Here is a 23,890-nt window from a genome sequence, read left to right on the forward strand (position 1 = left end):
AGGGAGTTTCTTGCCTTTTGGGAGGTCTGGGGTCTTATGCCAGCGTTCAGTAGGTGTTCTGTAGGAGTTGTTCCACGTGTAGCTGCATTTCTGTTGTATCCGTGGCGAGGAAGGTGATCTCCGCGTCTTACTCTTCCGCCATCTTACCCGGAAGTGAAAGAGTTTTTTCTTAAACAAAGTGACTGGCATAGTCAAAGTCATGTGATTAAAAACTTACATTTAGGGGGCCTCCCTGGTGGCGCAGTGGTTGAGAGTCCGCCTGCCGATGCAGGGGATACGGGTTTGTGCCCCGGTCCGGGAGGATCCCATATGCCGCGGAGCGGCTGGGCCCGTGAGCCATGGCCGCTGAGCCTGCGCATCCGGAGCCTGTGCTCCACAACGGGAGAGGCCACAACAGTGAGAGGCCTGCGTACCACACACAAAAAAAAAAAAACAAAAAAAACCTTACATTTAGTAGTTCTTCGAGTTTGTGGATGAATACCTTTTTTGTTTAATACTTTTTAATATAAAAATAAAAGATTCTATTTATACCTTTTATGTATAAGCTAATTATCCTGATGTTCTTTATTATAGCCTTTCATTATAATTATTACCTAAATTATCTTTAGTAACATGTTTTTATCTATGTAAAGCAGTAGGAATATAGGGAAAATGTCTCAACTAATCCAGGACTCTGCAGAGAAAATAAAGTTAGAAATAAGACATGGCCCCATATTTTCAGCACAGGAAGCAAGTGTATGAGCTCATTTAAGTATTGACTTTATAATATTTTAGAAGCTATCGAATAAAGGGACAACAGTTTGTTTTTTTCTGTATCGGGTTTCTACTTTATTTTTACTGATATCCTTTTAATGTGTGCATACACAGCTTGGTTTCCTGTACTTCTTCACAACAGACTGATAAGCACTTGGTGGAATTGTCAAATTACACATTGGTTTACTGTATCCTTCTTTGTCTCTAGGATGATTGAGGAAAGTGGGAACAAGCAGAAGACCATGGCAGAGAAGAGGCAGCTGTTCATAGAAATGCGTGAGTCTTGACTGCTTCTGGAATCCTGTTTGTATGTGTGGGAATGGTTTTTTTTTTTATTCCCGATCAAGTCATAGCATTAATCAGAAGTTTTATGTTATAAGCTTTAGAAAGGGAAGAATGGGAGTTAAAGAATCGTGCAGTTGGAGGATACCAAGCCAGAGCATATATTTGAATTGAATTGACTTGAATTGCTTTCTTCAAGGTCATAAATAAAAAGGCAGAAATGTTACCTAAAATATCTGTGAGTTTAAGGCATGCCAGTCAATTTAGACTTCTTGCTGTAACTCCATTGTTACCATGAGATTGCAGGTGGTGATAAATAATTAATACATTATATTGTGTAAATTACCTTACACTAGATAAAGATTCTAAGGTAGCAAGGATTAAGTGTTAGGAAACACTTAGAGCTGTAGGAAAAAGTAAAAGCAGGAATGTGTATTTTGGTGTAGTACTTTACTATATACCCTTTGAAATCTGTTAAAAAATTCTTACATTGATGTATTCTTACTTATTCTCATATATTCCTATATTCTTTTTATATATATATAAATTTATTTATTTATTTTTGGCTGTGTTGGGTCTTCGTTTCTGTGGGAGGGCTTTCTCTAGTTGCGGCGAGCGGGGGCCACTCTTCATCGCGGTTCACGGGCCTCTCACTCTCTCGGCCTCTCTTGTTGCGGAGCACAGGCTCCAGATGCGCAGGCTCAGTAGCTGTGGCTCACAGGCCCAGTTGCTCCGTGGCATGTGGGATCTTCCCAGACCAGGGCTCGAACCCATGTCCCCTGCATTGGCAGGCAGATTCTCAACCACTGCGCCACCAGGGAAGCCCCTTCCTATATTCTTATATGTTTCTTATATGAAACTCAAACAAAGAAATAGATGGCCAGGAAGAGTAGGGCAGTTCCCAGTATTTGAAGGATTGTTTTGTTTTGCGATTGCTTGTCTGTGTGACCTTGAACAAGTGACCTTGACCAGTGCGTTCATACTTGGTGGACCTCAAATTCCTTAGCCAGGAAATAAGGCTATTAGCCTGTACCAATGATTGTGAAACCTTTTAAAAGCACTGTGCTCCTTACAAGGACCTTCAACATGAGTGTCATAAAATTCATTCTTCTTGGCTGAAGCCAGGGGGGGAAGTAGGAGTCGGCTTGAGATGGCCCCTGAGGTAGTTGTAGAATTCTAGAATTCTACCTACCACAGAGTGAAAATCAGCAGATCAAGTCTCAGAAGACCCTTCCAACTATCAAGCTATTTTAAGTCTTTAGAGTCTTAGTAATGGGAGGCAGAGTTTGACTCAACTCAGACCTACGTTGTCCTGCCAGGCGTAGCCTAGATAACTGTTTGTTAAAAGAGGAAAAGAAATTTTTGGCATTGGTTAGGCAATTGGTCTGGCTGACCTTTAAGGACTTTTGTAGCTCTGAGTTGCTAACTGCTAGTCATCTAAGCCAGACAGCTTGGAGTCACTTCTCTCCACCTCACCTTTCACCTCCAAGGAAATGGCAAAGTGCAGCTGAGTGTTCCCTCAAAAGTGAGTCTTGAATCTGTCTGTTCCTCATACCATGATGGTGTTGAATCCAGGCTCTGCAGTCAGACTGCCTGGGTTTGGATCTAGGCTCCCTCATTGCTTGGCTGTGTAACCTTGGGCAAGTTACCTTCTCTCTCTGTGCTACAGTTTCTTCATCCATAAAATGGGAATTGTACCTACTTCATAGAACTATCATGAAGATTAAATGAGATAATGTGACTAAAGCACTTAGCACATTCTTTTCCCAGAAAAGTAGGTATTTAATGTGGTTAGCTGTGGGTTTTCTTTTATTCCTCTTTATTTTTATTGTGGTAAAATATACATAAATCATATTTATTTTAACCATTTATAAATATGCAGTTCAGTGGCATTAAGCTGTGTTTATTATTAATATTTTTATCCTTGTTACTTTTCTAAACTAAAACAATTGGTTTCTGATCCTTTCCTTCAGTCTTGACACTCTCAAATCGGTGATCTCTGATGCTGCCAGATTGAACCCAGATTTATTCTAGGTTACTTCCTTCTTAAATCCCTTCAGGGCTCGTCATCACGGTCCTGAGAAAGCCCAAGCTCCGCAGTGTGCCAGACGAGGCCCTTCTGGACTCTTTTTCTTCGTTCCCAGTTTCCATCACATGCCTTGTGTCTCATTTCCCAGCAATTCTGAACTGGCTTTCCCCAAGATAGATCGTGTTTTCCATATCCCTGTGCTGTTGCTTATGGGGTTGCCTTCACCTTCATCTGGCTTGTTGTTCCTGCCTACCCTTCCAGACTCAGCAAAAGGACCATCTTTTCATTTAATTTTTAACACATTTACTGAGAATCTGTTACATTCCAGGCACCATTCTAGGTGCTAGGATTATAGGGGAGAACAAAACAGAGTCCCTGACTTCACTCATACCACTTACATTTTAAAAGGGAAACCGACAAAAATGGAAACCAAATAAATAATAATTCCTCATACTAAGAATTACCCGGGGTGCACTCACATGGGCATGTGAGAGAGCATGACTGGGGTAGATATTTGAAGTAGAAATTGGGTATTCTGCAAAGAATTGGGTTTACTACTTAGTGAATATTATCACTGACATGCAAACTTCATATAAATTACCATTCTCTGTAACAAACTCAAGGATATGAACAGTCTGGGAGATGTTTGGTGGGTATGGCTTCTTGAGCCTCGTCTGTTTCTTCACAGGAGGAATTGCATTGGTGGCAATGGTATCTGCTGTGGGAAGCCCCACTCTCATTTCCAACATCACCCCAAATCTGCGTTATAATTACTTTCTGAGGATGCAGAAATCACCATTTGCCAGCCTTATGACTTGGCCGTATCATCTAGGTGTTGGGTTGATTTTAGTGTGTCAGTTTTGAATCCAATGATCATTCTCCACTCTTTTATTAGTCTTAATGTTTAGACTTCTGCTTAGGTAGGTAACTACATGTACATCATTTTTTAAAAAGACTTTATTTTTTTAGAGCAGTTTTAGGTACATAGCCAAATTAAAGAGGAAGGAACAGAGCTATCTCATAATAGCCCCTGCCCTGACACTGCATGGTCTCCCCCACTATTAGCACCCACACCAGAGCGTCACGTCCATTACAACTGATGGACCTACACTGACACATCATAATCACTCAAAGTCTATGGTTTACATTAGGGTTCTTGGTACATTAGGTACATTCTTGGTGGTGTACTTTCTATGGAACTGCATTATTTTTAAAGAAAGGCCATTTTGACTCTTACTTTTGCAATCCTTATACCTCTTTTTCATGACCTACTGTACTGGTTAGGACCTCAGATATTATATTTAAGAGTTGGGAGGATAGCAGGCATTCTTGTCTTGTTTTTGACTTGAATGGGAATAGATGTAATATTTCACTATTAAAATGATATTTATTGTAGGTTTTGTACCCTTCATCAGGTGAAGGATCTACTTTTCTGTCCTAATTTACCAAGAGTTATTACTGTTATTTTCTTTAAATCATGAATGAGTATAGAATTTTATCAGTTGTTTTCTGCTTCTCTTGAGATGATACAGTGACATATAATATATTTCTCCTTAACATACATAATTCTGGGGCCAGTAGTCTTTCTTAAAGAGCCAAAAAGTAAATATTTTAGGATTTGCAGGCCATATGATGAGTTCTGTGTCATAGCTACTCAACTCTGCTGTTGTAGCATGAAAGCGGTCATAGTAATTTAATAGTTTAGTTAGGTTGTGTTTTTTATCTTGTGTAACCTTTATTGTTGTGCCTTTCAGTAGTATTCTTAAGTCTTTTTATTTTTAGACAGTATCTTTTAATTTCCTATTTTGAACACTGATGAAATCAGTTTGTTCTTTCTTTGCTTAATGTTTTATCTTCTGGACTGTAAGCACCATGAAAGTAAGAATCACATGTATTTATCATGGTAGGCCCAGCAATTCAATAAATATTTATTAAAGGAGGAGTGGAATAAATTATGTACAAATAATTTGATAGTTTATGATTTTTACATGATTTAACATTACTAAGAAAAAGGAAAGGTGATAATCTCTCAACTCTGGTGCTAAAGTAAAAACTTTCTAGATGAGTCTACAAAATACTTGATGCCAGGCCTCCATGCTCAGAGATTCCAGAATTTTTCCTTTTCCAGAAGTTTGTCCCTTTTATCGGTCTTCTCAAGGAACTTTGGCTTTATTGGTCCTCTCTATGTACCTTTGTTTTCTGTGTCATTATTTCATGCTATTACATGGTTTATTATTTTCTTCTTTCTACTTTAGGCAGTTCTATTTTTCTTTTTCTAACGTAGGCCATTTATTTTCAGACTTTTTTCTTTCTTATGTAAGCATTGAAGAATATACTTTTCTGTGATTTTCTGTTTTTGTATTACATGTGTTCTGATATATACTATTTTCATTATCAGATCTCTGTTTTTTAATTTCTGTTGTAGATTAATGAGAAGTATCCTTTTAAATTTGTAAATGAATGTTTTAATAACAAAGATATTTAGCTTAATGGGATTATGGGTCAGGGAGTGAGGGATGTTCTAGAATCTTTGTATTTGTTGATATTTATATGTTTTTCTAAATATTCCATGAGTGCTTGAAAATAATGTGTATGATTTCTGTATTATCTAGATCAAGCTTGTTATGTTTTATTAAAATCTTTTTGTCCTTTCTGATTTGACTGCTTGATCTTAATTACTGGAAATCTCTGCTTTGATCATGGATTTAAAATTTCCCCCCTGTAGTTCTGTCAGTGTTTTGAAGCTTTTGTTCTTAGATGCATATATATTAAAATGTTCTGTCTACCTGGAAAATTGAATCTTTTATTATTATATAGGTAAACTTTTTTTTTCTAGTAATGCTTTTTTGCTTCAGTTTGTTTTGTTGTATATTAATATATCTATACCAGCTTTCTTTTGGTTAGCATGCCTAGTACAGTATATATCTTTTTTATTTTTAATTTTTTATTCTTTTAACATCTTTATTGGAGTATAATTGCTTTACAATGGTGTGTTAGTTTCTGCAGTATAACAAAGTGAATCAGCTATACGTGTACATATATCCCCATATCTCCTCCCTCTTGCGCCTCCCTCCCACCCTCCCTATCCCACCCCTCTAGGTGGTCACAAAGCACCGAGCTGATCTCCCTGTGCTATGTGGCTGCTTCCCACTAGCTATCAATTTTATATTTGGTAGTGTACATATGTCCATGCCACTCTCTCACTTTGTCACAGCTTACCCTTCCCCCTCCCCCTGTCTTCAAGTCCACTCTCTATGTCTGCATCTTTATCCCTGTACTGCCCCTAGGTTCCTCAGAACCTTTTTTTTTTAGATTCCATATATATGTGTTAGCATATGGTATTTGTTTTTCTTTTTCTGACTTACTTCACTCTGTATGACAGTCTCTAGGTCCATCCACCTCACTACAAATAACTCAATTTCGTTTGTTATTATGGCTGAGTAATATTCCATTGTATATATGTGCCACATCTTCTTTATCCATTCATCTGTCGATGGACACTTAGGTTGCTTCCTTGCTTCCATGTCCTGGCTGTTGTAAATAGAGCTGCAGTGAACACTGTGGTAGATGACTCTTTTTGAATTATGGTGTTCTGAGGTTATATGCCCAGTAGTGGGATTGCTGGGTTGTATGGTAGTTCTATGTTTTTTGAGGAACCTCCATAGTGTTCTCCTTAGTGGCTGTATCAATTTACGTTCCCACCAACAGTGCAAGAGGGTTCCCTATTCTCCACACCCTCTCCAGTATTTGTTGTTTGTAGATTTTTCAGTATATATCCATTTATTCTTTAATTTTTTCCCCTGTATCCTTATGTTATATATGTATCTCTTGTAAACAGCATAAGTTAGATTATTTAAAAAAAAAAACCAAAACAACCATTGTGACAATTTTGGCTTTTTCACTGAAGACTTTATTCTGTTTAACCTTTTTTATAAATACTGATATGTTTCATTTTTCTTCCATTTTATTCTGTGCTTCAGTTTTGTCCTTTCTCTGTTTTTTTCCCTCCTTCCTTGACTTCTATTAGATAAATTGAGCTTCCCTCCATTCTACTTTTTCCCTCTACTTAGTTGTGAGTTGTATGTTCTTTTTCTGTTCTTTTTGTGGTTACTCCAGAAATTTTAACATCAATTAAAATGAAGCCCATATGAATTAAAGACCTAAATGTAAGGCCAGAAACTATCACACTCTTAGAGGAAAACATAGGCAGAACACTCTATGACATAAATCTCAGCAAGATCCCTTTTGACCCACCTCCTAGAGAAATGGAAATAAAAACAAAAATAAACAAATGGGACCTAATGAAACTGCAAAGCTTTTGCACAGCAAAGGAAACCATAAACAAGACCAAAAGACAACCCTCAGAATGGGAGAAAATATTTGCAAATGAAGCAACTGACAGAGGATTAATCTCCAAAATTTACAAGCAGCTCAATAACATGCAGCTCAATAACAAAAAAACAAACAACCCAATCCAAAAATGGGCAGAAGACCTAAATAGACATTTCTCCAAAGAAGATACACAGACTGCCAACAAACACATGAAAGAATGCTCAACATCATCAATCATTAGAGAAATGCAAATCAAAACTACAATGAGATATCATCTCACACCAGTCAGAATGGCCATCATCAAAAAACCTAGAAACAATAAATGCTGGAGAGGGTGTGGAGAAAAGGGAACCCTCTTGCACTGCTGGTGGAAATGTGAATTGGTACAGCCACTATGGAGAACAGTATGGAGGTTCCTTAAAAAACTACAAATACAACTACCATATGACCCAGCAATCCCACTACTAGGCATATACCCTGAGAAAACCATAATTCAAAACGAGACATGTACCAAAATGTTCATTGCAGCTCTATTTACAAGAGCCAGGAGCTGGAAGCAACCTAAGTGTCCATCATCGGATGAATGGATAAAGAAGACGTGGCACATATATACAATGGAATATTAGCCATAAAAAGAAACGAAATTGAGCTATTTGTAATGAGGTGGATGGACCTAGAGTCTGTCATGCAGAGTGAAGTAAGTCAGAAAGAGAAAGACAAATACCGTATGCTAACACATATATATGGAATTTAAGAAAAAGAAAAATGTCATGAAGAACCTAGGGGTAAAACAGGAATAAAGACACAGACCTACTAGAGAATGGACTTGAGGATATGGGGAGGGGGAAGGGTAAGCTGTGACAAAGTGAGAGAGTGACATGGACATATATACACTACCAAATGTAAAATCGATAGCTAGTGGGAAGCAGCCACATAGCACAGGGAGATCAGCTCCGTGCTTTGTGAACACCTAGAGGTGTGGGATAGGGAGGGTGGGAGGGAGGGAGATGCAAGAGGGAAGAGATTTGGGAACATATGTATATGTATAACTAATTCACTTTGTTATAAAGCAGAAACTAACACACCGTTGTAAAGCAATTACACTCCAATAAAGATGTAAAAAAAAAATGAAGCCCAGATCATATCAATATTTATAACTTTGTTCAAAGTAATACAAGAATATTATTAGAATGTGTTAGAGTACCTCCTTTATGAAATATATGCTCTTTTTGTATTATCTTTTGAACTCCACATATTAGACTTTATTTTTATCTTTTGTAATCCATTTTTGTTTTATCCAACCTATTTGGTTATCACTTTCTTTGTTTGCCATTATTTACAAAAATTTAAATCCAGATCTTGGTGGAGCCAGGCATGTGTCACAGCCATTTCCTTTTGTGGGATTTTTAAACTTTTTTTCCTAGTTCACCCACTGAGAGAGTCACCCTTCAGTGATCTTGGTTTATCTGTACCTTCCTCTCTGCTGGGACCTCTGGCTTCATCTTTGGTCCCTAGGGTTTTTAATTGTACTGCCAAGAAAAAAATGAGGAAGTCATTCGTGTTCATATTTGTTGCTTATTCAGACTAATATTTTTTTGAAAATTTTTTTTCCTAATTAGAAGTGCTTGTGAAAGTTTTCAGACAATTCAGAACTGTTACTGTACTTACATTTATTAGATTTATAATCTCTCCTCCCCTTTCTCCTTCCTTCCTCCTCATCTCCCCAGTTAGATTCGATTGTCAACAAAGTCCATTTACTTCCTTAGGCCTCTCATTAGTCTGCTGAGCACCTCCGTCAAATCCCATGGCTTCCTGGAACACAGTTTGGAGTGCTCTGCCCTACCTGAAGACAGTTAAAAGCATCAACATGTTTACACAGGAAGAGGGATTGGCTTCCCCACTACTTTTATCATCTCCGTCCAGGAGCCTTTCCTTGCTGGTGTCTGCAGTGGTATATCCTTTTGACCTTACTTTGTATATTTTTTGGAAAAAGCCTTTTTTATACCAGACAACCCAGAACTTCCCAGTTTTCGGTTATTTATTCATTCAATAAATATTTAGGTGCTAGTTTTATTCCTACTTTGGGACATATAGTAATGAATAATACAACAGTAAAATGGTCTCTGCCTTCATGGATCTTGTTTTCCTGGATGTGGGAACAAGGGATGATAGCGCAGTAGGAGCCATGATGGGGGGAGCAAGGGGGGTCCAGGAAGGAATCTGGGAGGACGTGATGTCTTGGCTGAGTCAGCCCAATAATGTGGTGAAGGAAGGGCTGGGGCACTATCACTTACCAAGGCCCAGAGGTGACGGGACCTGGTATGTTTGGGTAATTATAGGTAGTCCAGACTGATTGGAGTTGAGTGTGAGGTAAAATGTGAGAGGTGCATGACCTAGACCTTTAAGTTGAGTTGGGTAGTCCTATGTTTCCCAAAACTAGGTTGATTATAAGACTCTTTAAGGGCATTTGTTAAGAATGAAGATTTCAGCTTCCTCCCCTGGAGATTTTGATATAAGCTTCTGATACAAACAGATACAATAAAACCCTTCCACATTTGACTCTTTGCTTTCCTTGGGATTTGGTTATACTATAGAACATTCATATCCCATTCTCTTGAATAAGGAGAGCCACAAAGTGCATAGAAGGCTTAATCCTTTCTTATCCTTTCCCTATCTTTCTCCTGTACCTCTTGGGTACCCAGTGTCCCATTGGTTCCCTGTCTGTTCACGAATTTCACTGGGCTTTCTAACTGGGGCCAGCGTTCTGCCTGGATATTTAGTTAGGGCTCTCTGTATCATTTCTTTTCTTTTTTTAAATTTTTTTATTTTTATTATTAGTTTCTGCTTTATAACAAAGTGAATCAGTCATACATATACGTCTGTTCCCACATCCCTTCCCTCATGCATCTCCCTCCCTCCCACCCTCCCCATCCCACCCCTCCAGGAGGTCACAAAGCACTGAGCTGATCTCCCTGTGCTCTGCGGCTGCTTCCCACTATCTATCTACCTTACGTTTGGTAGTGTATATATGTCCATGCCTCTCTTTCGCTTTGTCACAGCTTACCCTTCCCCCTCCCCATATCCTCAAGTCCATTCTCAAGTAGGTCTGTGTCTTTATTCCTGTTTTACCCCAAGGTTCTTCATGACATTTTTTAAAAAATTCCATATATATGTGTTAGCATACAGTATTTGTCTTTCTCTTTCTGACTTACTTCACTCTGTATGATAGACTCTAGGTCTATCCACCTCATTACAAATAGCTCAGTTTCGTTTCTTTTTATGGCTGAGTAGTATTCCATTGTATATATGTACCACATCTTCTTTATCCATTCATCCGATGATGGACACTTAGGTTGCTTCCAGCTCCACGCTATTGTGAATAGAGCTGCAATGAACATTTTGGTACATGTCTCGTTTTGAATTATGGTTTTCTCAGGGTATATGCCTAGTAGTGGGATTGCTGGGTCATATGGTAGTTGTATTTGTAGTTTTTTAAGGAACCTCCATACTGTTCTCCATAGTGGCTGTACCAATTCACATTCCCACCAGCAGTGCAAGAGTGTTCCCTTTTCTCCACACCCTCTCCAGCATTTATTTTTTCTAGATTTCTTGATGATGGCCATTCTGACTGGTGTGAGATGATATCTCATTGTAGTTTTGATTTGCATTTCTCTAATGATTAATGATGTTGAGCATTCTTTCATGTGTTTGTTGGCAGTCTGTATATCTTTGGAGAAATGCCTATTTAAGTCTTCTGCCCATTTTTGGATTGGGTTGTTTGTTTGCTATTGAGCTGCATGAGCTGTTTATAAATTTTGGAGATTAATCCTTTGTCAGTTGCTTCATTTGCAAATATTTTCTCCCATTCTGAGGGTTGTCTTTTGGTCTTGTTTATGGTTTCCTTTGCTGTGCAAAAGCTTTGAAGTTTCATTAGGTCCCATTTGTTTATCTTTGTTTTTATTTCCATTTCTCTAGGAGGTGGGGCAAAAAGGATCTTGCTGAGATTTATGTCATAGAGTGTTCTGCCTATGTTTTCGTCTAAGATCTTTTGTTTTTTAAAATTTAAATAATTAAATAATTAATTTTTGGTTGCGTTGGGTCTTCTTGCTGCACGCAGGCTTTCTGTAGTTGCCGTGAGCAGGGACTGTTCTTTGTTGCGGTGTATGGGCTTCTGATTGCAGTGGCTTCTCTTGTTGTGGAGCATGGGCTCTAGGTGCACGGGCTTCAGTAGTTGTGGCACACAGGCTTCGTTGCTCTGCCGCATGTGGGATATTCCCAGACCAGGGCTCGAACCTGTGTCCCCTGCATTGGCAGGAGGATTCTCAACCCCTGCACCACCAGGGAAAACCTCTGTAATTTCTGGGTGGGGTTGAAACATTGTCTGACGTTAGTATAAAAATGACATTTTATTGTATTTCTTTTAATGAAATATTCTTGAAATGAATGATAATGAAGAGTAATCATTTCTAGTTCAGAATTCCCAAAGTGATATTCTAGTCATTTCAGTTTCTTCACTGGGGGCTTTTCTATTTCGTATTTGCCAAAATACCATATTTTCTGATCAGGAAATTAATGTGACATTTACATAGGGGAAGTATTAAAAAGGTGAAGCCTATTCTTAGGCACTGTATGAGGATTCTCCTTATATAAATCAGGGAAGATGACTGCTCCAGAAGAAGGGAAACATATGGGAAGTTTGGTTGAATATTGGTACAGTAAGATTTTAATAAAGCTCTAAGGTTATTAATTATATCTTAACTTTTAGAAATTATTATTTTTTTTTATTTTTTATTTTTTATTTTTTTGCTATACGCGGGCCTCTCACTGTTGTGGCCCCTCCCGTTGCAGAGCACAGGCTCCGTATGCGCAGGCTCAGCGGCCATGGCTCACGGGCCCAGGCACTCCGCGGCATGTGGGATCTTCCCGGACCGGGGCACGAACCCGTTTCCCCTGCATCGGCAGGCAGACTCTCAACCACTGCGCCACCAGGGAAGCCCTAGAAATTATTTTTGGATTTGGACTGCTATTAGATTTTTTAAAAATGTTGCTCTGGCCAGGACTTCTTAGAATTTCTGAATCCTGTAACATCCCACTGCTCTCTGTACATTTTCCTCAGTACATTTAGAGTGATGTATTTTCACAAGGATCAGACTGGCAAAGGAAAGCAGAGTGATACTTGATTCTTGACTAGTTCCTGAAACTTCAGTGTAGAGATTTCTGGCAAACTGGTCTGAAGCATTTGGAGTTTCCTATTTTCCTAAACTAGTTAGCCTTGGACTTGTGTGATATCTGCTCTATTTCATCTTTTGTGGTGACAAATCTGACTCTGCACTGGAGAAGGAGTCTGAAAAGAGTGAGTTATACCAGGTGCACTACCTTTTTTCTGTAGTTACTTTTCCAGTAGCAAACATGGCCTAATAAATACCCTGCAGAAGTCTGATCAATCAGATAAGTAATGTTTCTGTTTGATCAGATGGGGGCGGAACTTTCCTTTCCTAGCTGTTAACATTCGTTTTATCAGTGTTTCTCATTAAAATATTTCATAGAAATAAATGTTTAGACATTAAAATTACCTGCAGTGATTTAATGACGGGTTATTTATTAAATGTTCTTGGACATGTGTTGACATTCTTTCTTAAAATTATTGGTTTGGTTTTGAATAATTAATATTTAATGGCTCCAATTTAAAATATTTAGGCTGAGATAGTAGTGTAGAAACTAAATGAGTAAAAGAAAATCAGACTGAATAAATTTAACAAAAGAAGTGTAAAACTTATACTCTGAAAACTACAAAACACTGTTGAAAGAAATTAAACTAAATTAATTAAATAATTAATTAAACTAAATAAATGGAAAGATATCCTGTATTAAAGGATCAGAAGCTTTATCATTACGATGGCAGTATTCCCTAAATTGATCCACAAACTCATTGCAGTCCTCATAAAAAAACTGGCTTTTTTGAGGAAATGGATGGGCTGATCCTAAAATTCATATGGAAATTCGACCCAGAGTAGCCAAAACAGTCTCAAAAGAGAACAAAGTTGGAAGACTCACACTTCCGAATTTGAGAACTACAAAGCCACAATAATCCAGATTGTGTGGTACTGGCATAAGAATAGACATATAATCAGTGGGATAGAATTGCAAGTTAAAAATTAAACCCATGCATCTGTGGTCACTTGATTTTTCACAAGGATACCAAGACCATTTAATGAAGAAAAATAGTATTTTGAACAAATGGTGCTGGAGGCCAGAGTTCCCTGAAGTGGCCTTAAAATTCAAGGAGAGTTACAGCAAATTTTGAAATGAAAACAAAATTTGATTTATAGATTCATATAATTTAGGCTTTGTTCTAGTTACTATGGCTATATATTACTTATCCCCAAACAGTCATTTATTTTGTTTATACCTTTTTGGAGTCTAAAATTAGAACAGCATCCAGTGCTTATGTCTTGACTTTGCTGCATGATGTCTCAGACCTCCATTGGAAGACTCAGAGACTCAGGGCTGGATCATTTGTTGCCTTGCTCACTTACATGTTTGGTAATTGCTACTGACTTTCAGCTGATAGACTCAGTTTCTCTTGGTATCGGTGTCTCTGTGTGGTTTCTCCATATCAGCTAGTTTGGGCTTCTTCACAGCAATGGTGTCCAGGTTCCTAGGGCAAGCAATCTGAGAGAGTGAGAGCACAGACAAGCTGTCCCACATTTTATTGCCCATCTTCAGAAGTCAGGCAGTGTTCCTCTGCCACACTCGATTCATTGAGGCAGTCACAGTGTCCTCAGGTGCAAGTGGAAATAATCTTTAGTTCTTGATGGGGAGGGGCAGCATACTAGAGGCACATAAAAATACTGGTCTGGAAATACTGTTGTGTCCCTTTTTTGAAAAACACAGGCTGCCACAGACCTGGAAGGGGAACTTAGAGATCAGCTGGTCCAGTTCCCTCATTTTATAGATGAGGACACTGAGGCTGAGAAGAAGAGATGTAACATGGCCACGGTCATGTCCTATGGTTGGTGGTCAGACTGGAGCTGGAATTTAGCTTTCCTGACTCTAGGCTAGGGTCTTCCCTGCTATACCACTTTTCTTCATTTTGCGGAATATGTAGTTCATTCACTCAAGTCATGAGTGGTCCTCCCCTCAGAGTTTTCTTAGGCTGGCAGACAGGATGATATAGGCAAAACTGCTGGCATCGTGCTTGGCATGGAGCGGGCACACAGAAAGCATTTTTAACCCTTCTTCCCCACTTTGTGTTTTATCCAAAGAGGGCCTTGTTGACATGTTATGTATAGACCGTGCCAACACAATGGAATAGAGTCACTTCCCCAGCATATGGAAATTAAATGGTAAATCTAGTTGAAGATTTTTTATTTGCTCCTTTTCAGGTGTTCAGAATTTTGATGTCATACAACTATCAACTTACAGAACAGCTTGCAAATTGCGATTTGTGCAAAAACGATGCAACCGTAAGTCATTTCTACTCATTTCTATGATAGCTGGATAGAGCTCTTGATAATATAGAAGGTTTTAATGTGTTTTAGTCATATTGTAATGTTAATTGAATTATTTTGTCTTAAGTGTTTATCAGAATATAAGCTTTGTAATGGAAAGAGCTTGTTAATTTATTCTGGGTGTCCCTCAAAATATTTAAGAAACTCAATAAGGTAACTAGTTTTGAGATTAATTAATTCTTTATTTTTTTAAAAAATTGTTTATTTATTTATTTATGGCTGTGTTGGGTCTTTGTTGCTGTGCACGGGCTTTCTCTAGTTGCGGCGAGCGGGAGCTACTCTTCCTTGCGGTGCGTGGGCTTCTTATTGTGGTGGCCTCTCTTGTTGTGGAGCATGGACTCTAGGCACGCAGGCTTCACTAGTTATGGCATTCGGGCTCAGTAGTTGTAGCTCGCGAACTCTAGAGTGCAGGCTCCGTAGTTGTGACACACAGGCTTAGTTGCTCCGCGGCATGTGGGATCTTCCTGGACCAGGGCTTGAACCCGTGTCCCCTGCATCGGCAGGCGGATTCTTAACCACTGTGCCACCATGGAAGTCTCAAGATTAATTCTTTAAATGGGAGAATTGATTTCTCCTTGTCACTGTTTTTAATAAAAAGTTTTGTGTAAAATTAATACAGTTTATCAGCTTCTGGAGAGAAAGAAAAATATTTTGATAAAAGCATAATAAAAATTAACTTTCTTGTTTAAACTTAATATAACACAAATCAGCCTTTTCTATAAGCAGTTGCTTCCACAATTGCTACTTATAAAATAAGTAACTTAAAATATTTGTAAAATGTATATAAAATCTTTCTTAATTTGTGTGCAGATGAACTTAGAATTATTGTACTTTTCTCAGATATGTGTGTGTGTGTATATTAATGAAAAACTGTTTTGTGTAATGGAAAGAACATTAGCCTTAGAATGGGAAAACCTGTTTTACTCCAGGTTTTGTTTGTCATTTATTATAAACACGTGACCTTGGACAAGTCACTTTATATTTAAATACTTCTACACTACTTTAAGTCCTACTCAAAAATCCTAGCTTAAAGTTCTCTCCAAAGAGTTTACCATACCATCCTAGACCAAAGTCATATTTCTTCTCTGGTTTCCCAAAGCATTGTTTTCAAATTATGGGTTGTGACCTGTTAATGGTTCCTAAAACTGTTTTGGTGAGCTGTAGCCAGAATTTAAAGCATGTAATGGAGAAAAAAAAAGAGAAAGAAAAAAAAGTCAGAACGTAGCTTATGTGGTAAAGTATTTTGTGAAACGTGTTTTTTATATATCTAGAGGTGTGTGTGTGTGTTGATTTAAATATATTTGCATGTTGTCAAAAAGTTTGAAAACCGCTGTCCTACAGGAACTACCATTTTTATACTTCTTCCCATAATTATTCTTGGAACACAGTAGTCTATGTGTGCGCTGAGCCAGGCTAGTGGAATTAGTAATATCAAGTAAAAGATGCATTGTTCTAGCAGTTTTATTTTGTCACATATGATTCTTCAGTCCACCTGGAGTTTTTTTACTCCAGAGTATAAGTAGGAGTCAGATTTCAATATTTTCCATATATATGTTCAGTTGACCTACACTATTTATTGAAGACCATCCTTTTTCTTCATTACTAAAAAAATGTTTTTCTCATATTCATTAGGAGAAATGTACAAGAATGTTCATAGCTGTGTCCATATGTGAGAGGATCTGCTTTTGGACTGTTGTGTTCCATTGGTCTGTTTGTCTGTCCTTGTACCAATAATCACTGTTAGAGCTTTATAGTATGTTCTGGGTACTTTGTTCTGTTTTACTTTTTAAGATTGAGACATTCTTGGCCTTTTTACATTTATTTTCACACAAATTTTAGAATTTGCTTGTTAATTTCTACTAAAAATGAACAAAAAGATTTCTGCTGGGATTTTTTCCTTCATTTTTTAAAAAGTATACTTTACGTATAGTAAAATTCATCCTTTTAACATATAGCCCTGTGGGATTTTGTTGGGACTACACTGAATCTGTAGATCAAGTTGGGGAGAATTGATGTATTTCCAGTGTTGAGATTTCATTTCTGTGAACCTGGTATATCCCTCCATTTATTTAGGTCTTTAAGTTTTGTTAATTTATATATTTTTTGGTAGAGATGTTGCACATCCTTTATTGGATTTATTCCTGGTGTATATTTAGAAATACAGTGACTTTCATATCTTGATTTGTATCTAGCAGTCATTCTAGACGCAAATATTAATTTTAGTGATATACGTGTAGAATCTTAATGATTTTCAATGTGTATAATTTTGTCATTTCTGAATAATGACAGTTACATTTATTTCCAATACTTGTACTGATAATTACTGCATATTTATATAGGTTAGGATTTGAAACATGATAGGAATGATATGACAGTGGGCATTTCTTATCTTATTCCCAATATCAGAGGAACGGCTTTCAACATTTTACTATTAAGTAATATGTTTGCTGCAGTTTTTTTGTAGATATCCTTAATCAGATTAAAGAAATGTCCAAGTAGTGTGTTTCTTCATTTCTAAAGATAAAGTTTATTTTAAAAGTTTTATTTTTGATAATGATTTCTGACTTAATTTCATTTTGATCACAGAGCATGGTTTATATGATTTTTTTTATTTATTAGTTTCTGCTTTATAACAAAGTGAATCAGTCATACATATACATCTGTTCCCACATCCCTTCCCTCATGCATCTCCCTCCCTCCCACCCTCCCCATCCCACCCCTCCAGGAGGTCACAAAGCACTGAGCTGATCTCCCTGTGCTCTGCGGCTGCTTCCCACTATCTATCTACCTTACGTTTGGTAGTGTATATATGTCCATGCCTCTCTTTCGCTTTGTCACAGCTTACCCTTCCCCCTCCCCATATCCTCAAGTCCATTCTCAAGTAGGTCTGTGTCTTTATTCCCGTTTTACCCCAAGGTTCTTCATGACATTTTTTAAAAAATTCCATATATATGTGTTAGCATATGGTATTTGTCTTTCTCTTTCTGACATACTTCACTCTGTATGACAGACTCTAGGTCTATCCACCTCATTACAAATAGCTCAGTTTCGTTTCTTTTTATGGCTGAGTAGTATTCCATTGTATATATGTGCCACATCTTCTTTATCTATCCATCCGATGATGGACACTTAGGTTGTTTCCAGCTCCGGGCTATTGTGAATAGAGCTGCAATGAACATTTTGGTACATGTCTCTTTTTGAATTATGGTTTTCTCAGGGTATATGCCTAGTAGTGGGATTGCTGGGTCATATGGTAGTTGTATTTGTAGTTTTTTAAGGAACCTCCATACTGTTCTCCATAGTGGCTGTACCAATTCACATTCCCACCAGCAGTGCAAGAGTGTTCCCTTTTCTCCACACCCTCTCCAGCATTTATTTTTTCTAGATTTCTTGATGATGGCCATTCTGACTGGTGTGAGATGATATCTCATTGTAGTTTTGATTTGCATTTCTCTAATGATTAATGATGTTGAGCATTCTTTCATGTGTTTGTTGGCAGTCTGTATATCTTTGGAGAAATGCCTATTTAAGTCTTCTGCCCATTTTTGGATGGGGTTGTTTGTTTGCTATTGAGCTGCATGAGCTGTTTATAAATTTTGGAGATTAATCCTTTGTCAGTTGCTTCATTTGCAAATATTTTCTCCCATTCTGAGGGTTGTCTTTTGGTCTTGTTTATGGTTTCCTTTGCTGTGCAAAAGCTTTGAAGTTTCATCAGGTCCCATTTGTTTATCTCTGTTTTTATCTCCATTTCTCTAGGAGGTGGGTCCAAAACGATCTTGCTGTGATTTATGTCATAGAGTGTTCTGCCTATGTTTTCCTCTAAGAGTTTGATAGTGTCTGGCCTTACATTTAGGTCTTTAATCCATTTTGAGCTTATTTTTGTGTATGGTGTTAGGGAATGATCTAATCTCATACTTTTACATGTCCCTGTCCAGTTTTCCCAGCACCACTTATTGAAGAGACTGTCCTTTCTCCACTGTACATTCCTGCCTCCTTTATGAAAGATAAGTTGACCATATGTGCGTGGGTTTATCTCTGGGCTTTCTATCCTGTTTCATTGATCTATCTTTCTGTTTTTATGCCAGTACCACACTGTCTTGATTACTGTAGCTTTGTAGTATAGTCTGAAGTCAGGGAGCCTGATTCCTCCAGCTCCATTTTTTGTTCTCAAGATTGCTTTGGCTATTCGGGGTCTTTTGTTTTTCCAAACAAATTTTGAAATTTTTTGTTCTAGTTCTGTGAAAAATGCCAGTGGTAGTTTGATAGGGATTGCATTGAATCTGTAGATTGCTTTGGGTAGTAGAGTCGTTTTCACAATGTTGATTCTTCTAATCCAAGAACATGGTACATCTCTCCATCTATTTGTATCATCTTTAATTTCTTTCATCAGTGTCTTATAATTTTCTGCATACAGGTCTTTTGTCTCCTTAGGTAGGTTTATTCCTAGATATTTTATTCTTTTTGTTGCAGTGGTAAATGGGAGTGTTTTCTTGATTTTATTTTCAGATTTTTCATCATTAGTGTACAAGATTGCCAGTGATTTCTGTGCATTAATTTTATATCCTGCTACTTTACCAAATTCATTGATTAGCTCTAGTAGTTTCCTGGTAGCATCTTTAGGATTCTCTATGTATAGTATCATGTCATCTGCAAACAGTGACAGCTTTCCTTCTTCTTTTCCAATTTGGATTCCTTTTATTTCCTTTTCTTCTCTGATTGCTGTGGCTAAAAATTCCAAAACTATGTTGAATAAGAGTGGTGAGAGTGGGCAGCCTTGTCTTGTTCCTGATCTTAGTGGAAATGGTTTCAGTTTTTCACCATTGAGGACAATGTTGGCTGTGGGTTTGTCATATATGGCCTTTATTATGTTGAGGAAAGTTCCCTCTATGCCTACTTTCTGCAGGGTTTTTATCATAAATGGGTGTTGAATTTTGTCGAAAGCTTTCTCTGCATCTATTGAGATGATCATATGGTTTTTCTCCTTCAATTTGTTAATAGGGTGTATCACATTGATGGATTTGCATATATTGAAGAATCCTTGCATTCCTGGAATAAACCCCACTTGATCATGGTGTATGATCCTTTTAATGTGCTGTTGGATTCTGTTTGCTAGTATTTTGTTGAGGATTTTTGCATCTATGTTCATCAGTGATATTGGCCTGTAGTTTTCTTTCTTTGTGACATCCTTGCCTGGTTTTGGTATCAAGGTGATGTTGACCTCGTAGAATGATTTTGGGAGTGTTCCTCCCTCTGCTATATTTTCGAAGAGTTTGAGAAGGAAGGATAGGTGTTAGCTGTTCTCTAAATGTTTGATAGAATTCGCCTGTGAAGCCATCTGGTCCTGGGCTTTTGTTTGTTGGAAGATTTTTAATCACAGTTTCACTTTCAGTGCTTGTGATTGGTCTATTCATATTTTCTATTTCTTCCTGATTCAGTCTTGGCAGGTTGTGCATTTCTAAGAATTTGTCCATTTCTTCCAGGTTGTCCATTTTATTGGCATAGAGTTGCTTGTAGTAATCTCTCATGATCTTTTGTATTTCTGCAGTGTCAGTTGTTACTTCTCCTTTTTCATTTCTAATTCTATTGATTTGAGTCTTCTCCCTTTTTTCTTGATGAGTCTGGCTAATGGTTTATCAATTTTATCTTCTCAAAGAACCAGCTTTTAGTTTTATTGATCTTTGCTATCGTTTCCTTCATTTCTTTTTCATTTATTTCTGATCTGATTTTTATGATTTCTTTCCTTCTGCTAACTTTGGGATGTTTTTGTTCTTCTTTCTCTAATAGCTTTAGGTGCAAGGTTAGGTTGTTTATTCGAGATGTTTCCTGTTTCTTAAGGTGGGATTGTATTGCTATAAACTTCCCTCTTAGAACTGCTTTTGCTGCGTCCCATAGGTTTTGGGTCGTTGTGTTTCCATTGTCATTTCTTTCTAGGTATTCTTAAATTTCCTTTTTGATTTCTTCAGTGATCACTTTGTTATTAAGTAGTGTATTGTTTAGCCTCCATGTGTTTGTATTTTTCACAGCTCTTTTCCTGTAATTGATATCTAGTCTCATAGCATTGTGGTCAGAAAAGATACTTTGATACAATTTCAATTTTCTTAAATTTACCAAGGCTTGATTTGTGACCCAAGATATGATCTATCCTGGAGAATGTTCCATGAGCACTTGAGAAAAATGTGTATTCTGTTGTTTTTGGATGGAATGTCCTATAAATATCAATTAAGTCCATCTTGTTTAATGTATCATTTAAAGCTTGAGTTTCCTTATTTATTTTCATTTTGGATGATCTGTCCATTGGTGAAAGTGGGGTGTTAAAGTCCCCTACTATAATTGTGTTACTGTCGATTTCTCCTTTTATGGCTGTTAGTATTTGCCTTATGTATTGAGGTGCTCCTATGTTGGGTGCATAAATATTTACAATTGTTATATCTTCTTCTTGGATCGATCCCTTGATCATTATGTAGTGTCCTTCTTTGTCTCTTCTAGTAGTCTTTATTTTAAAGTCTATTTTGTCTGATATGAGAATTGCTACTCCAGCTTTCTTTTGGTTTCCATTTGCATGGAATATCTTTTTCTGTCCTCTTACTTTAAGTCTGTATGTGTCTCTAGGTCTGAAGTGGGTCTCCTGTAGACAGCATATATATGGGTCTTGTTTTTGTATCCATTCAGCCAATCTGTCTTTTGGTGGGAGTATTTAGTCCATTTACATTTAAGGTAATTATCGATGTGTATGTTCCTATTCCCATTTTCTTAATTGTTTTGGGTTCATTATTGTAGGTCTTTTCCTTCTGTTGTGTTTCTTGCCTAGAGAAGTTCCTTTAGCATTTGTTGTAAAGCTGGTTTGGTGGTGCTGAACTCTCTCAGCTTTTGTTTGTCTGTAAAGGTTTTAATTTCTCCATCAAATCTGAATGAGATCCTTGCTGTGTAGAGTAATCTTGGTTGCAGGTTTTTCTCCTTCATCACTTTAATTATGTCCTGCCACTCCCTTCTGGCTTGTAGAGTTTCTGCTGAGAGATCAGCTGTTATCCTGATGGGGATTCCCTTGTGTGTTATTTGTTGTTTTTGCCTTGCTGCGTTTAATATGATTTCTTTGTGTTTAATTTTTGACAGTTTGATTAATATGTGTCTTGGCGTATTTCTCCTTGGATTTCTTCTGTATGGGACTCTCTGTGCCTCCTGGACTTGATTAACTATTTCCTTTCCCATATTAGGAAAGTTTTCAACTATAATCTGTTCCAATATTTTCTCAGCCCCTTTCTTTTTCTCTTCTTCTTCTGGAACCCCTATAATTCGAATGTTGGTGCGTTTAATGTTGTCCCAGAGGTCTCTGAGATTGTCCTCTGTTCTTTTCATTCTTTTTTCTTTATTTTTCTCTGCATCAGTTATTTCCACTATTTTATCTTCCAGGTCACTTATCCGTTTTTCTGCCTCAGTTATTCTGCTATTGATCCCATCTAGAGTATTTTTCATTTCATTTATTGTGTTTTTAATCGATGCTTGATTCATCTTTAGTTCTTCTAGGTCTTTGTTAACTGTTTCTTGCATTTTGTCTATTTCCAAGATTTTGGATGTTGGAAATAGAATCTTGAATCATCTTTACTATCATTATTCTGAATTCTTTTTCAGGTAGACTGGCTATTACGTCTTCATTTGTTAGGTCTGGTGGGTTTTTATCTTGCTCCTTGTCCTGCTGTGTGTTTTTCTGTCTTCTCATTTTGCTTATCTTACTGTGTTTGGGGTCTCCTTTTTGCAGGCTGCAGGTTCGTAGTTCCCGTTGTTTTTGGTGTCTGTCCCCAGTGGCTAAGGTTGGTTTAGTGGGTTGTGTAGGCTTCCTGGTGGAGGGGACTAGTGCCTGTGTTCTGGTGGATGAGGCTGGATCTTGTCTATCTTGTGGGCAGGTCCACGTCTGGTGGTGTGTTTTGGGGTGTCTGTGGACTTTTTATGATTTTAGGCAGCCTCTCTGCTAATGGGTGGCGTTTTCCTGTCTTGCTAGTTGTTTGGCATAGGGTGTCCAGCACTGTAGCTTGCTGGTCGTTGAGTGAAGCTGGGTGTTGGTGTTGAGATGGAGATCTCTGGGAGATTTTCGCCGTTTGATATTATGTGGAGCTGGGAGGTCTCTTGTGGACCAGTGTCCTGAAGTTGGCTCTCCCACCTCAGAGGCACAGCACTGACTCCTGGCTCCTCAATTTGGGATGATGTGTTGTCTATTCATGTATTCCACAGATGCAGGGTACATCAAGTTGATTGTGGAGCTTTAATCCGCTGCTTCTGAGGCTGCTGGGAGAGATTTCCTTTTCTCTTCTTTGTTCTCACAGCTCCTGGGTCTCAGCTTTGGATTTGGCCCCGCCTGTGCATATAGGTCGCCGGAGGGTGTATGTTCTTCGCTCAGACAGGACAGGGTTAAAGGAGAAGCCACTTTGGGGACTCTGGCTCACTCAGGCCGGGGGGGAGGGAGGGGCACGGAGTGCGGGGTGAGCCTGCGGAGGCAGAGGCCGGCGTGACATTGCACCAGCCCGAAGCACACCGTGCATTCTCCCAGGGAAGCCGTCCTGGATCCCAGGACCCCGGCAGTGACTGGCTGCACAGGCACCCAGAAGGGCGGCGTGGACAGTGATCTGCGCTCGCACACAGGCCTCTTGGCGGCGGCAGCAGCCCCAGCATCCCACGCCCGTCGCTGCGCTCCGCGCTTCCAGCCGCGACTCGCGCCCGTCTGTGGAGCTCCTTTAAGCAGCGCGCTTAATCCCCTCTCCTCACGCACCAGAAAACCAAGACGGAAGAAAAAGTCTCTTGCCTCTTCGGCAGCTCCATAGTTTTCCCGGACTCCCTCCTGACTAGGTGTGGCGCATTAGCCCCCTTCAGGCTGAATTCTCGCCGCCCGCCCCAGTCCTCTCCCTGCACTCTGACCGAAGCCCGAGCCTCAGCTTACAACGCCAACCACCCCGGTGGACGAACAGACAACCCTCTCGAGCTGGTGAGTGGCGGT

The 23,890-nt window shown here is 38.5% G+C and overlaps 1 protein-coding gene and 1 long non-coding RNA gene across 2 annotated transcripts in view; one reads left to right on the forward strand and one right to left on the reverse strand.

The window, feature by feature from the left end:
• Window positions 1–23,890, reverse strand: part of LOC309797760 (uncharacterized protein) — a 106,371-nt gene that overhangs the window by 39,226 nt on the left and 43,255 nt on the right. The gene's annotated exons all lie outside the window — the stretch shown is intronic.
• On the forward strand, window positions 961–23,475 carry LOC309797761. The gene is made up of 3 exons (XR_014292790.1): window positions 961–1,029; window positions 14,782–14,862; window positions 23,447–23,475. It is a non-coding gene; the product is annotated as an uncharacterized lncRNA (long non-coding RNA).

The sequence above is a fragment of the Mesoplodon mirus genome, assembly GCF_964341445.2.
Source record: "Mesoplodon mirus genome assembly, contig: HAP1_SCAFFOLD_952, whole genome shotgun sequence".
NCBI lineage: Eukaryota > Metazoa > Chordata > Mammalia > Artiodactyla > Ziphiidae > Mesoplodon > Mesoplodon mirus.